The following is a 14,395-nucleotide window of genomic DNA, read 5'->3' as shown; positions in this document are numbered from 1 at the left end:
CCATATTATTTTGTTAGCTGTAGTTCAATTTACTTATTCATTCTGCTGTTGCTGGCCTTTTGCATAGTTTCTAGTTTGAGACTATTATAAATAGTGCTGCTATGAACATTCTAGTATACAGTTTTTTAAAATATTTTTATTTTATATCGGAGTAAGTTAATTAACCATGTCGTGTTAGTTTGAGGTGTACAGCAAAGTGATTCAGCTATACGTATTCACGTATCTATTCTTTCTCAAGTTCTTTTCTCATATAGGTTATCACAGAATATTGAGCAGAGTTTCCTGTGCTATACAGTAGGTCCTTGTTGGTTATCTATTTTAAATATAGCGGTGTGTACATGTCAATCCCAAACTCCCAATTTATCCTTCCTCCCCTGAACTTTCCCCTTTGGTAAGCATAAGTTTGTTCTCTAAGTCAGCAGTCCCCAACCTTTTTGGCACCAGATACCAGTTTCGTGGAAGACAATTTTTCCACGAATCAGGGGGAGGGGATGGTTTTGGGATGTTTCAGCGCATTACATTTATTGTGCACTTTATTTCTATTGTTATTACATTGTAATATATAATGAAATAATTACACAACTCACCATAATGCAGAAACAGTGGGAGCCCTGAGCGTGTTTTCCTGCAACTAGATGGTCCCATCTGGGGGTGACGGGAGACAGTGACACCCGAAGTGTGTTGCTTATGTTCATCTACTCTGTGATCTCGTTTTGGTTGCTGTCACCGCAGAAAACCCAGTGTCACAAAGGCAGGATGTTGGAAGTGGAAGCAGGCTTTTCAGTGCTTTTGTGTCAATCTCAGGATATTCCACCTTGCCTTTCATCCAGAACGTATGGAGATTTGAAGTTGTCTCAAATAATACTTTTAAGGCCACTGTCATTTACGATCTCAAGCAGTTGATCCTCTTCCAGCACAAAGTCGATTCACCTGGCTTATTCACAAATGGGTCGCAGATCCATTCCTTCCCAGTTCCGGTATGTGGGCCTCTCCTGTTGCGGAGCACAGGCTCCGGACGCGCAGGCTCAGCGGCCATGGCTCACGGGCCCAGCCGCCCCGCGGCACATGGGATCCTCCCAGACCGGGGCACGAACCCGTGTCCCCTGCATCGGCAGGCGGACTCTCAACCACTGCACCACCAGGGAAGCCCGCTCAAACTCTTTTGCAAGCTGAGATAGGTGATCATGCACCAGCTGGGAGAAAGAAGGCCCTGGCTCAGTCTCTTTCAAAATCTCTGCTAATGTTTGAAACATGTCAAAAAATCCCAATGTTCACTCGTCATTCCCATAATTCCAGTTTGGCTTTGAAAGCAGCCACTTTATCTGCCGATTTGAACAGTTGTCATTCTCCCCTGAAGTGACAGATTGAGTTCACTGAGCAGGTTGAATATGTCACACAAGTAAGCAAGTTTTGCAACCCATTCCTTGTCACTGAAATGTGCTGCCAGTGGTGACTGTTCTTCTAAAAGAAACCTCTGGAGTGGCTCTCGTAGCTCAAAAACTCTGGCCGGTGATTTACCTTTAGAAGCCATCTCACTTCGGTGTAAGAGAAGACGTGTGTGCTCTGTGTCCATCTCCTCACAGAGCTGCACGAACAGATGTGAGTTAAGAGCATGTACTTTAATGTGGTTGATAATTTTAATCACCTCCCGCAAAATGTTGTTAAGTTCAGGTGACAATTTTCGGCTAGCCAGCAGTTCTCTATGGATGACACAGTGCGAAGACTCACATTCAGAAGCGACCTCTTTGACTCGAGTAGTGAAACCAGAAAGCCATCCAGCCGTGGCAGCCGCTCTGTCCATGCATATACCGACACAAAATGACCATTTCAGTCTTCCTGATATGTAATCGTTCAAAGACTTGAATAGTTCCGCAGCTGTGGCGCTGGTTGGCAACAAAAGTGCACATAACATATCCTCATGCACATCCTCCTGAAAAATATATCGCACGGAAATATATCGCAAGGCAAGCATTGTTGCCTTTTTGTCAACATCGGAAGACTCATCAACCTGGATTGCATACCATGGTGACTCATTAATCCTCTCTAACAATTGTGCCTCAATATCCTCTGCTATTTCATCAGTTCGTCTAGTTATGGTGCTAGCCGAAAGAGGAACCCGTGCCACCTTTTGAACTGCAGCCTCTCCTAAAAGTTCATGACAAATGTCCTCAGCAGCAGGCAGGATCAGCTCTTCACCAGTAGTAAAGGACTTCTCAGCTTTAGCCATGCGGTTAGCCACTAAGAACGATGCTCTCAGTGCAGACACATCTGATGAACTGATGGCCTTCAGTAATTGCTTCTGCTCTTCGTGTTCATGTGTTTTTTTCCTTTGAAAAACTCCAAAGGCTTGTCTTTCAGTGCAGGCGCTTGGTCTCCATGTGGTGAACAAGTTTTGAAGGTTTCATGGCTTCGTTGGATAACCGGTGGCCACATATTATATACAGCAGGCTTGGAGAATGTGAATCCCCCGTTGCAGTGAACCCGTAATTGAAGTAAGACTCTTGGTGTTTTCTTTTAAACGCAGCTTTCTTTTTGTTCGCAGCCTTAGAGTCTTCTGCTATCTCATCACTGGGTCTTTCCCCCTTTTCAAAGAAGCTCTCCAGCGACATTTGTTTCTTTACTCATCCTGGCTAGGGTTAGCTTGTGGGCTTACCGAAACTGTGACTGATGCAAGTGTGCAATGCAGGAAATGCGGATGGAAGTAAATAAAATAATGGGCGGGCCACGCGCAGACTACAATGTGTCGGATTCTGACTTAAAGCCTGCCACCAGATGCAGCTTAATTGTCACTTGCCACTCACTGATAGGGTTTTGATATGAGTCTGCAAGCAATTGATTTACTATGGTCTCTGTGCAGTCAAACCTCTCTGCTAATGAGAATCTGTATTTGCAGCCGCTCCCCACCGCTAGCATCACTGCCTCAGCTCCACCTCAGATCATCAGGCATTAGATTCTCATAAGGAGTGCACAACCTAGAGCGCTCACATGCACAGTTCACAGTAGGGTTCGCGCTGCTCTGGGAGTCTAGTGCTGCAGCTGATCTGAACAGGAGGCGGAGCTCAGGCGGTAATGCGAGCAATGGGGAGCGGCTGTAAATACAGATGAAGCTTCGCTCGCTCACCTGCCACTCACCTCCTGCTGTGAGGCCTGGTTCCTAACAGGCCACGGACTGGTACCAGTCTGTGGCCCGGGGGTTGGGGATCCCTGCTTTAAGTCTGTGAGTCTGTTTCCGTTTTGTAAATAAGTTTATCTGTATCATTTTTTTAGATTCCACATATAAGTGATATCATATATTTGTCTTTCTCTTTGTGACTTACTTCATTTAGTATGAGACTATTATAAATAGTGCTGCTATGAACATTTTTTAAATTATTATTTTATTAATTTTTGCCTGCGTTGGGTCTTCGTTGCTGCACCTGGGCTTTCTCTAGTTGCGGCGTGCGAACTTCTCATTGTGGTTGCTTCTCTTGCTGCAGAGCATGAGCTTTAGGCGCGAGGGCTTCAGTAGTTGTGGCTCATGGGCTCTAGAGCTCAGGCTCAGTAGTTGTGGCGCACGAGCTTAGTTGCTCCGCGGCATGTGGGATCCTCCCGGACCAGGGCTTGAGCCCGTGTCCCCTGCATGGGCAGGCGGATTCTTAACCACTGCGCCACCAGGGCAGCCCAAGCATTTTTTTTTTTCCCCACTGTCTCTTTCATCAGGTGTTTATTCAAAATTAGCTGTCCAAAATGATTTGACCTTTACGAAATAAACAAACTTAAGTTTATGCAGCAGCCCTCTTTTCTTCTGTGGTGGGGTTTCTTTTCTGCGGGCTTCTTTTCAGCTGTTGGTTTCTTGGTCACTGCCGCCTTCTTTCCCACCAAACTCTTCTGCTTCTTAATGCCAACAGCCTTCTTTCCTTTCTTTCCTACCACAGGCTTCTTTCCTGGAACATCCTTCTCATCTGATTTGCCTTCTAGTGCTGCTGCAGCCCTATCCATCTGGATTTTGTGGTTCTTGGCCTGGAGAAGAATGGAGTTCCGGCTCATGGTCTTTGCATGTGGGTTTATCTTCAACATGATTCTCAGGTTTTTCAGTGGATTCTTCCTCAGGACTCTGAGATGAATCTTCTTGCGTGGTGCTCAGAGGGCTCTTTGGATCTCTAGGCTTTTCAAGATTCTGCTAAGGTCTGTACTGAGCATCTTGCGCATGGGGAGGTTGTATCAATAGTTAGTCTGGAGGGAGGCAGCTTTACGCCAAGTGCCATACAGCTCATCTAACTTGCGGAAAGCACTTTCAGTCCAAATGCAGGAACATCCCACATGCCCACCAGGAGCAAGTTTCAAAACGTTCAGCTTGCTTATATTAAGTAGAGTAATTCCAGGGATGTTTCTGAAGGCCTTGATGATACCACTGTCCCCATTATAGATGATGCAGTGTATCCTGCTCTGGGTATGGCAACGGTTTCTCCTTTTCCCTTTGCCAGTCTCATTGGCTGAGAGGCGTAGACCTTTTTCACATCATTCCAGGCCCTAAGTTTCTTCAGAAGCAAGACAGCCTCCTTGGTCTTCTTGTAGCCTTCAACTTTATCTTCAGCTACCAAAGGAAGTTCAGGAACTTCCTCTGTATGATGACCTCTAGACATGACCAGTGCTGGTAAGGCCGAGGCAGCCAGTGCAGAGTGGATGGCATATCGCTTCTGCATTGTATTCACTCTGTGGTGCCAACGTCGCCAGGTCTTGGTTGGTGCAAGCATGCAGCCTCCAAGACACATGTTTCCAAAACCATCCTGGCCAGAACGGTGAGTCCCGCCACCTCGAACCCTGGCAATTTGAGCCACAGCTCTGCCAGTACCCCAAGACTCGGCACTGGTTTGATGACCTGCTAATTCACTGATAGCATAGAGTTGTCTGTTATTTTTGCACAAGTTGGCGTGAACAAAGTTTACAATTTCTGTTTGAATGGGAGTCTTGAACACAGCAGGCAAAGTGACATTTTTTGTCAGATGGCTCCCCCTTTTTGGAGTACACTGATATCAGTGGACGAGCACACGCCATGGTGGGGATAGGAGAAGACCACGTGCCTCGCAACCCGGTGGGTCCCATAGGAAAAGCTGAAGATTCTAGTATATATTTTCTGATGAACCTCGCTAGGCATTTCTTTGGGGGTATATACCCAGAAGTGGAATTGCCAGTCCATTGCTTGCTTTGATTTCATTTTTCATCTTCTGCTGTCCTGATCCTTACTGAGGATAACCAAGGAGGCCTTTGGTTTCCTTTTCTGGATGAAGTCAGTGGCCCTCAGTTTCCCTCTGTGGCTGGGCCATGCCTGCCTCGCCCAGGTGCTGTGAGGCTTTAAGAGCATCTCATGGGAGTAGGATAAAGTCATGGACCCTTGACCTCCTGGCCCAGCTCCCAGCATTCCTGAGGCCAAAGGTATTTATCCCAGAGGAATGCCGATACTGAAGACCCAGCCCTGGCTGCCCCATGGGCCAGGTGCAGGAACCGGGCAATAGGTGAGCCTCGGGTCAGGGCTGGGCCAAGCAGGGGAATGCTGGAATGGACAGGGCACAGCCCACGCCTCAGGGGTCCCTGGGCAGGGGGCAGGCAGGTCCTGGACCACTGTGGACCCACGTGAGCAGGGGCTGGCCTCCTTAGCACCTGCTTCCTCTTCTCCGGGTCTCTACTGCATCAACTGGGGATCAGAGTTACTTCCTCTCCAGACTGAGGACTAAAGGAGATTGAAGATGCTTACCTGGGTCAGTGGGCATTGTCAACCCATTTCACAGCCAATGAAGCTGAAGCTCAGAGAGGTTGAGGGGCTTTTCTGAGTCACCAAGGATTTGAGCCCAAGTCTGTCTGGCACTAAAGCCTGTGCTCTTTCCACTGCCTGCCTGGGGGTTGATATGGTGTGGTTTGAGGGGTGTAAGGAAGGTCAATCTGCAAAGTCAAGCTACGTTTTCTCCAATGCTTGAATTTCCACCATTTAACTCCTCTGCATTAAGTAATACCCTCTTCTGAAAGGCTTAGGGGTGTAAGATATGCCACATCTAATGTTTTGTGTGCAAATGATTTCCTGGCAGAATCAGAGAACAGGATCCCTCTGAGGTATGCTGGGATGCCTTCATTCACTTCCTCAGCCCCACCAGGGCCCTGTGCCATTTCACGAATGGGAAACTGAGGCACTGAGTTGCTCAGATCCCTGTCTAGGACCTTCCCCAGGCAGCCTCCCTGCTCTTCCAGGACCCAGACCAGAGGGGCTGAGCAGGAGAGGGTCAGCGGGGTCCCTGGGGTTTTCTAGCCGGGATCTGCCCTGGGGCCTGCCAGGACATAGGTGTCCCGGGCCCAGTTCTGCAGAAGGGAGGGAGGTACGGGTGTGGTCTTGGGCACTAAGATAAGGCCTGCTCCCGTCAGCTGCTGCACTCACACCCTGCTGTCCTCTTTACCCTGGTTCGCCTGCAGCCCTGCACCCCGACCTGACACTGTGCACAGCGATAGAGCTGCAGCCAGGCCGGCCTCCCACCTGCCGGGTCTCCTCCCATGGCCCCAGACTTGTGCTGAGGTGCTTTTGGCCCTGCACGTGTCTCAGGGCCTCTGAGGCAGAGATCCCTTTGCAGCGCGGTCCTCTTGGCTTCCCAGGGACTCATAGCCCCCATGGCTGCTGCCCCTCAGTCTTGGGTTGGGGTCCTTGGAGAAGACCTGAGCTAGGATTCGAGGGCATGGATTTATTTTCGAGGTGATTCCAGGAAGCTATAAAGGATGTGGAAGTAAGACCGGAAGGGCAGCCAACACAGGCAAGTTAATGAGCAGCAGGTGGAAAGCGGGGCTCAGACCCACTGGGGACCTCCGGGAGGCGGCATGGAACCATTCTCAGGGTCGCCCCACCCATGGCGTGAGGAAGCTGGGGTGTCTATCCACCACCCCTAGCCTTGATGATCAAGGGCTGCTCCTGAGGGCATTTTCCAAAGCCCCTGGGATAGAGCCACAGACTCCTGCTAAGTGCTGGGAATGTGGGCGGGGCTTGAGGAGAGATGGAACATGAGGGGAGAGCCTGGTGAAGGTGCTGAGTTAGGAGGGCTTGAGTCCCAGCTCTGCTGCTGATTCATCTTCTCTGAGGGTCAGTTTCTGCATCCATAAAATGGGAATAAAAATACTGCTTACCTCCCAGGTGTGTGGTGGGGATCAAGTGCATGGGTGATGCCGGCACCTGGTGGAGATTGATAAATGATGCTTTTCCTTCCATCCTCCTGGTGAAGGGTCAGGCTGACTCATCCAGTCTTGGGGCACCCAACGACCTGCCGTGTTTACCAAACATTGCTCCTCCCAGAGCCCTCCTCCCTCCCCTACCCTTATCTTCAGTTTCTAAAATCAAACCGCGCCTGATATCTAAGCCGTGCCAGGCTGGTGTGGGCTCTAGGGACCCCGGAATGCCTGAGCCTTCCTTACCTCGGGAGTTCACAGTCCAGTTGAGATGACAAATGTGTGGCTGGGTGGTGGCACGGGCGTGGGTTTGGACAGGCGCGTAGCAGTTCGTGGGTCAGGCCTGGGGCAAGGAGGCAGTTCAGGCTGAGAGAGAAGCGGAGGAGCTGGGATGTGGGGATAGAAATTGTTCTGAGGGGAGGAAGGAGGTGGGCAGATATCAGAGTTTATATTTTGAGGTTCCTTGAGAAACCCCAAGTAGGTATGATTATCCTTGAGTTACAGAGGGAGGCTGAGAAGGGACCTCTCTTGCCTGGTTGCTGTCAGAGCAGGGGATGGTCTGACACCCTCACTCCCCCACTCCCACTCAAGCCAGAGTTGGGGGCATCTGGGCCCAGAACAATATCTCCCTTGGTTGGGGTGGGGATGGAGGTCAGGGCTGGGCAGCCTTGGAAACGGAGGCAGGGGTTCTCTGCTCTGCCCCTCCCTCTCCTTCCTTTCTGAGCCCTGCGTGTGTACTTATCCACCACTGCCATCCCAGATTGGGGTGGGAAATCCTTCACTTTCATGCTTCTTGTTCAGATTCCATATGCATTTTGCATCTATGATATATCCATGTTTGTACTTAAACTCAGTAAGGTTTATAACGACTTACTAATTACTAAAATAATCAATCTGCCTGTAATGAAAGCAACGACACTGTCCCTCTGTTGGTTCCTCAGTGTGCGCAGAGGAGAGAGGTCCAGGCCATGTGGGATGGGCCCTGGAGGAGATGTCATGGTTTGCAGACCCTGAAGTGGCACCTCCTGGGGTGCAAATGCACACTTGTGTGTATCTGCATCAGCAGAGAGACACACTGCAGTAGTTCCATACACAGCTGTGCCCACACGCACACTGAAGCACCTCTAGATCCACACACGTGGATGCACTCCATCCACACTTACGGACACTCTATGCACGTGTTCCGACACATGCTCAGACACAAATACACACATTAGCTTGTATGCTTGTGTCACTGGTGCACCCACACACCTGTAGTCCCTAATCATGGACTTGCATGTACATCCTGCAGGTACGCCTGCACTCTCACGCATGCACACGGATGTAGGCACATGTATGCACACACATCTAGGCAGCCACAACCAGGCGAAGACTTACACTCTCAGGGACACTCAGGCACAGATACTTGTACGTGTCGACATGCACACAGGTGGATTGTGTATGGACACCCAACATACGAGGCACAAACCTGAATGCCTGGACACCAGCAGAAGGATCCCCAGTCGGCACACAAGAATACATTTCACACGTTGGTGTGCCCTGAGTGCATGTGCTCACACTTGGTCTCACATTAGCCAGGTGGGACTCCAGTGTGCCAAGCTCACCACGCAGCATCAAAGTTGTAGGGAGGGAGCCTCCCCTCCCCTGCCCTGAGTCTGCCAACTCCCAGCAGGAGCCATCCTTCCCCCTGGGGAGTGACTCATGCACGTGGCAAGTGTGGAGTCTCCAGAGGGAGCAGATTCAGCATCTACCCTGTGAGAGGGATTTCCCCCGCCTGGCAGCTGGGAGCTTGGAGCCCAGAAAGGACAGTGACCTGCCTGGGTCTACACAGCAAGGCCTGGGCAGAGACAAGACCAGGATCCAGTCTTTTCTAAAAGGCTAGTTTGGATTGCAGGCTGAGGGGGAAGCAAGACTCCCCAGGATCCCCCTCTTCAAAGTATCTGCAGGTTCAGGTGCCCACCGTCCCCCACCACACGTGCTCTGCCATGACAATGCTGTCCCCAGGAGCGCCCTACTCGCCCTACTCGAGGCGCATCTATTTGGGAAGCGTGGAGTCAGCTGAGGAAGTAGACTGGCCAGCCCCTCCTCCATCCTTAGCTCCCTGCAGGGCCAAACCCCTGGGCAGGACTGAGAGGCTGGGGGCTCACGCCAGCCTCAGAGGGACAGGCCTGCAGCCAAACAGGATCCTGGAGAGCAGCGCTGGAAGACCCTAGAGGGGTCCTCTGCACCAGGGCATAGGGTGGGACATGGAGTATCTCCAGGCCCCTCACCCTCCCCAATCCGGGTGGTGGCGTATCTCTTTTGCATATCAGATTCCTTGTGAAAAAGTGGTTTTGCTATCAGAGCAGCAAACGATAAGAGATAGAAAAAAACCCTGTGCTGGAAGGCTTGTGAGGAAAGGGCACTTGCACCTAGTGGGGACAAGATTGCAAATTAGAACCTCATTCTTGGCAGAATATTTAAAATGTGCTTGTCTTTGGCCCAGCAATTTCATGTCTAAAAATCGGTTCTTTGAGGACAAAGATGTATAAACAAGGTGTTTACTGCAGCATGTTTATGAAAATGATAAACGGAGGCCTTCCAAAAGCCATCAGCGGGTGATGGTCAAGTAACAACAGTCTGTCCATGCCAGGGACCATGTGGAGCTGTTAAAATTAAGATGGGGGTGGATCTCTGTGTACCGGTCTAGAAAGTGAGAGGCCTTTGGAGTGAGAAAAGAAGGTCTCAGAATAAGGAGACCCATGTCACCATTTATTATTTTAAACACCTCTAAAACATTAGAAAACATATACCTGAATCCATAGGAAAAGGCTACTTACCCCACTCTCAGAGTAGTTGCCTTGGAGAGGGAAGTCAGGAGGAAACTTTTTATTTTAGAAGCTCCCATATTCTTTTCATTTTTTTAAAGCCACAAGTTCTTGTGTATGTATTGTCCTAACTTTGTAATTTAAAAAAAGAGAAAGTATTAAGATTTCTTATCTCATTATTTAGTAGATGGAGGCCAGAGGAGGCAGCGACCCATCCACATGACCTCAACTGCAGCTCTGACCTTGACCTCACCCAAGGATTCTACCTCAGCTGCCCAGTGGCAGGGCCTTGGGGCCAGGAGAGGAGCCATGGCTGTGTAGGTGGGGCTGGGTGGAGAGATGGGCTCTGGGGTGCAGGCCAAAGATGTGCTGCAGAGGGAGCAGCTCCCCCCAGGTGTGGAGAGATGTCCCCTGGGAGAACTACCTGTGTGCCGAGATAGCAATCCTTTATCACTGGGTGTCCTGACACCCCTGTTCTAGCTTGGGGCTCTGCCTGGCAGACCCTGGCTATGCCACCTTCAGAAATGCTGCTGAGAAAAGCCACCCTTCGCTAAGTGCCCTATGGGTGCCACTTCTGGTGCAGTTGCTTGCTGTGGGTGCTGACCTACACTATCTTACTTTGACTGAGGAGACAGTGATGCTTAGTGGTTAAGGCCATGGTCTCTGTAGCCAGACTTCTGGGGGCAAAGCCCACCACTGCTGCTCACTAGCTAAGTGACCTGGTGTGGGTTACTTAACCTCTCTGGACCTCAATCTTGTTGTCTATATGATGATAACACAGCATCTCCCCAGAGGGTCGCTGAGGGCTAAAATAACATGCTTAAACCAAAAAAGTGGAAACAACGCAGACAAATGGATTAACAAAATGTGGTCTGTCTCTACAAGGGAATATTATTCAGTCATGGAAAGGCATGAAATACCGACACATGCTCCGACATAGATGAACCTTGAGAACATTATGCTAAGTGAAAGAAGCCAGACACAAAAGGCCACTTATTGTATGATTCCATTGATATAAAATGTCCAGAAGAGGCAAATCCATAGCGATAGAAAGTAGATTCCTAATTTATAGGGACCAGGGAAGTGGGATATGGGGAGTCACTGCTAAAGGGTGAGGTATTCTTTTTGGGGTGATGGAGATGTTCTGGAATTAGATAGTGGTGATGGTTGTATAACTGTGAATATATAAAAAAACCACTGAATTGTACAATTTAAAACAGTGAATTTTATGGGGTGTGAATTAAGTCCCAATAAAAAATATGCAGCAAAAACGAATTAGGAATGAATATAAAATTTATGTATAAATGTAGCACACAGTGTTTATTGGATTGGTGGGAAATGGGACAAAACTTAAATATACACCTACAGAGTAACAAATACATATGGTACAGCCTTATGGTGATATGTTATACAGCCATGAATAAAATCTTGTTTTGGAAAATTTAAAAAAATTAAATAAAGTACTTTGGACAGTGCCTGACACAAGAAGTACCCACAGTGTGTGAGCTGTTATTAATGAACTCCAGGACAAGCCTATAAGGTTGGTCCTCTTATCCCCATACAGCAGATGAGAAACAGGCTCAGAGAAGGGATGGGATGTGGCTACACTGCCCTCCTTCTGGTCTGCTGTCGGGGAAGGGCAGAGCCTTGGCTTCAGGCCAGTCTGGGTGCCCATCTTGTCCTGGGTCTGCCACTTTCTAGCTGAAAGGCCCTGGTCCAGCCCGTCTCTGCACCACTCTGAGTCTCTCATGCCCTTGGTGTACCCTCAACCCCCAGCCCATGGAGGGGGGATAGGGTTGCTGCTAGGAGGAGTCTTTGAGAACATGCCGCCCAGCCGGCGGTGCTGTTACCATGTCACTGGGACCAAATGGGTGGAGACTCCAGGAGACAGGATCGCTTCCTCCGGCGCCGCCTGCCTGGAGTAGCGAATCACAGGTCCCTGAGGGTGACCTATGGGCCAGGAGAGGAAGAGCCCCATAAGAAACCTCAGGGGAAGGCAATCCAAGCAGAGGACAGGGGCATGGCCTTTCTCCCTGCAGGTACTTACCCCATTCACTCTCCCAGGGCCTTTTTTTAAATCGACTGTCCTTGGGAAAGGCATCCCACCTCCCTGGGCCTTGATTTCCCCTACTGAGCCAGCCCAGCATGGTGGTTATGACAACATGGTCTTGGGGCCCAGACTCCCTAGGTCCAAATCCCAGCTTCCCTGCTTGTGCTTTCTGATTGCAGGATCCTGGTCCGGGAAATTCACCCGTCTGAGCCTCAGTTTCCTTATCTGCAAAATGGAGATCATGACGGTACCCACCTCACTGGTCCTTGTAATGATTAGATGAGAAGTGAGTACAACAGGCTTCGCACAGGGCCTGGCACACTTTAAGCCCTCAAGCCCTGTTGCTATTACTGTTACTATTATTGCATTATTTACTGTGAAGGGGCTGGAGGACACGTGTGTGCCTGGAGGCAAGGGGCTGGCCCCCTGGGCCCCTGTCTCTGGGCCTCCCAGCGCTGCTGTCCCCGCACACAGTGATAGACGGGCTGGGCCCGTGGCGTCCTGGCAGGCCTGTCCTGGCAGCTGCTCCCACAAGGCGAGGCCCTCTGAGCTTTGGAGAATTAATTAGGCCACATTCCTCTTCCAGAGTTCCTGGCGGGCCCACACATGGCCCCCTTCCGAGCTGCTGAGGGCTCTTGGCTCAGGTCCCTGGCAGGCAGAGGAGAGGCCCACACTCTGCTCTCCCCTTCGAGGGGCTGGGAGGGCCCCTTTGAGATGGAAGCGCTGGCTGGGGAGGTGGGAAGGGCCAAGGGTAAGCCAGCCGCCCAAGGCCAGCTCCTGTCCTGGCTCTCTCCCCTGATTAGCCACCTTCCCTGGCTCCCCATCGCTCAAGTTCGAATTCCTGGCACTGGATGCTGTTCCCAGCCTGGCCCTTGCCGATCAGGCTGGCTGCCTCTGTTCGGATTCTTCCATGCTCCAGCCCTTTCCCTCATCCCAGCACGTGCAAACCCTACTCCTTCTCCAAACCCTCCCCTCCCCCACCCCAGCCTGCCCCCTTCTGGCCTATCTCTGCCTGGTGTTCCAATCAAAAGGAACACAAACTTGGCTCAGAAAGCCTTGACAAAACCTGTGAGAGTTGATGGAAAAGGCAGAAAAAGGCAGGAAAAGGGGGAGATCTGGTCCCACACAATCCAGACAAACTTTCTAAAATGTTGACGCCTTTCTTCCCAGGGTTCAGTTTGACTTGACAGCTGCCCTTCGTAAATTTTCCTCTGCTTCTTCCAAACTCTATCCCACCTTCCCCCACACTTCTGGGGCCCCGGCTACCTGGAATGTGGTCTAGAAGCAGGCTCAGACTTTGAGTGCCCACGACCCTTGACCCTGCAAACTTCTCATCTCGGGAGAGAGGTATGGCTGGCGGAGGGCTAGAGCAGGACTCTCTTTAGTGCAGGGCCCAAGCCAGGGGCCCCCGTTTCCTGGAAATCAGGATCCAGGGAGTTATGTTGTCCACTTGCCTTTCTTTACCTGCTTCTTGGGCCTCCTCTCCTCCCTTTAATCATCTCTGTCACTTAATCACTTGGGTCGCTGATCTCTGAACTCTGGCCAGGGCAGTGAATGCCTAACTTCCCGGGCCTCTGACACACCCTCAACCTACGTTGCTCGGCCTGGCCTCTATCGCACCTGCCATCCTGGGGTTGCCCCACACAGCTGCCTAGCAGCAACGGTCTTTGGCTGTTGCTTTGGGATTTCCAAGGGGGCAGGGTCATTTTGAATGGGATGCTGGGGCTCTGGGGAGTGAGATTCCCCTGGAGTCAGGCTCAGTGAGATTTGAGAGGTGTGCTGGGATCCTGGGCTGCAGTAGGAAGTAAGTGACTAGGCCAGCTCCATCACACCAACCCTCACCACCCAGAATGGACCCCTAAGGGCCAGTAGTGAACTTGCTTCTCTGTCTTCTGTCTCCTCATTTGCTCTTGCCCTGTGCGGCCCTCTGGTGGCATTTTTCCAAAGCCAGGCTCTGACCAGGTCCCCGGTGCTGGCAGAACTTTCATGGGTCTCCAGGGCCCATGAAACAAGATCCAGCATCCTTACTTTGGCCTCCAGGGTGTTCTGGCTTCATGTCCTGCTGCCATCTCCCCCGACCATGCTCTGGCCACATGGGGTCCTCCGTGGGGAATGCCATTGTCACTCCCACTGCCAAACTTTTACCCTTCCTGTCTCCTCTGTCTGGGGCTCCCTCTTCAATTTCTTTCTATTGATTTGAGTCTCGCTCTTCTTTGAGGCCATGGCAGTAGCATCTTAGTCCTGAGTCTTTCTCTGACCACTCCTCTGCACCCCAGCCAGACCCAATCTCCCTTCCCATCAGGTCCTGCAGCTCTGTGGCTGTCCCACGCGTTACATCACCACCACTGATGGCCTGACAAGC

The 14,395-nt window shown here is 50.7% G+C and overlaps 1 pseudogene; it reads right to left on the bottom strand.

Moving 5' to 3' along the window:
* Positions 1-3,761: 3,761 nt before the first annotated feature.
* LOC103078176 (60S ribosomal protein L4 pseudogene) lies at positions 3,762-5,034 on the bottom strand (annotated as a pseudogene).
* Between the last annotated feature and the right edge of the window lie 9,361 nt (positions 5,035-14,395).

This window comes from Lipotes vexillifer, unplaced genomic scaffold (genome assembly GCF_000442215.2).
Source record: "Lipotes vexillifer unplaced genomic scaffold, Lipotes_vexillifer_v1.1 scaffold213, whole genome shotgun sequence".
NCBI lineage: Eukaryota > Metazoa > Chordata > Mammalia > Artiodactyla > Lipotidae > Lipotes > Lipotes vexillifer.
The sequence above is the reverse complement of the archived record's forward strand: the minus strand, read 5'-3'. Positions and strand labels throughout refer to the sequence as shown.